We start from the raw sequence: 1,454 nt of genomic DNA, 5'->3' as shown, positions 1-1,454 counted from the left end.
TTGTAACTCTGTATTGTCTGTATTGTGCTTGTGATATGTTGTAAAATGTTGTATGTCTGTTAATGTTTCCCTCCTTTTATCCTTAAAAAAAAAAAAAAAAAGAATTGTTTCATTGCTTAATAATGAAAAAAAAAAAACCTAAAGTAGAAACCAACTCAAAAAGGGATGACCTATTTCAAAAGGGATACCCCAATCTCTTCTCAGCCTTTCAGCCAAGGTCAAGTACAAAAGCTATACACTTAAAAGTAGAAAAATATTAATACTGAACACTGTAAACTCAACCATTCCTTCCTAACCAAAGCTATCCCCTTGAAAGCATTTATTAGATCCTATGCTAAGACAAGAACAAGAAACATAAGAGACACTAGGTGTATACATAAAAGTATTCATCTAACTCTGAAAAATACTATTAGAATTAAAGTGATAAATACCATATAGCAAAATCTGATTAAGCCCACATTAAACTGTACATGCTTTTCCTATAGAACTTGAAAGAATTTAAGAATTCAATCCCAATCAGTAATATGTAGGAAAAATAACATAACCTTTGAGATTTAAATTATTATATTACATAAGTGGGTATTAAAAAAAAAACACACAGTAGAAAGGTTAAAAAAATAATTTCCATTAATGTTACAGAACAAAAAAGACTTCTGTCAATTTCTGCACCCAAGCTCAAACCAAAGAGTACAAAATGTTTCACTGGAATTAAAGTATACTGGTCATCCAAAGAAAGAAAAAGTAATAAAACAGTTTATTTCAGTTTATTTTAAACAAAGCTGGCTTGCCACTAAACTTTTAATTAGTTTATACAGCTGAATTAATTACGGAAAAAATTATTATTTCCAATATACTGTATATTCTGACACATATTGCAAAACTAAGTTTGTAAGCAAACAGACTAGAAACTTGTTGGGAGTCTTCCAAGATGCTACTATTCACATTAGCTCACAGAACTTAAATATTAAGGTGGATGATTCAAATAGAATGATAAAAATTGAGCTAAATAATACTCTTCGGTAAAAAATACTGTTCTCCCCAACAATTGATTCTAACTGTAGTAGCTTAAAACTTAAACTTACTTTTATTTTTCCTTCATTTTTCTGGTGCTAAGGATTGAACCTAGGACCTTCAAGTTAGGCAAGCAATTCACTTTACTGAGCTACATCCCAGTCCCTTAAATTTATTTTTAATTATTAACACAAACTAATACACAAGTAAACAATAATGAATTAAATCTGAATTTTTGAAAAGTAGAAAAAAAAGCTTCCAAAAAATTCACTGCATGATTAATCAGCAGTATAGTACAATGTACTGTAAACTGTCCATGTGCTGTCTGCCTATGAGGTTTTAAAGAAACATAGCATGTGTAAAGCCCTGTGTTTTATCTCCAGCACTGAGAAGGAAGGAAGGAGGGAGGGAAGGAAGGAAGGAGGGAGGGAAGGAGGGAGGGA

At 31.1% G+C, this 1,454-nt stretch overlaps 1 protein-coding gene across 2 annotated transcripts in view; it reads right to left on the bottom strand.

Annotated features, from left to right (window-relative positions):
- Nucleotides 1-1,454, bottom strand: part of Gkap1 (G kinase anchoring protein 1) — a 73,790-nt gene that overhangs the window by 53,079 nt on the left and 19,257 nt on the right. The window lies entirely within an intron of this gene.

The sequence above is a fragment of the Chinchilla lanigera genome, unplaced genomic scaffold, assembly GCF_000276665.1.
Source record: "Chinchilla lanigera isolate Chin_1 unplaced genomic scaffold, ChiLan1.0 scaffold00031, whole genome shotgun sequence".
In the NCBI taxonomy this organism is placed as follows: Eukaryota; Metazoa; Chordata; class Mammalia; order Rodentia; family Chinchillidae; genus Chinchilla; species Chinchilla lanigera.
Note: the sequence above shows the minus strand (reverse complement) of the source record. Positions and strands in the feature narration are given on the sequence as shown.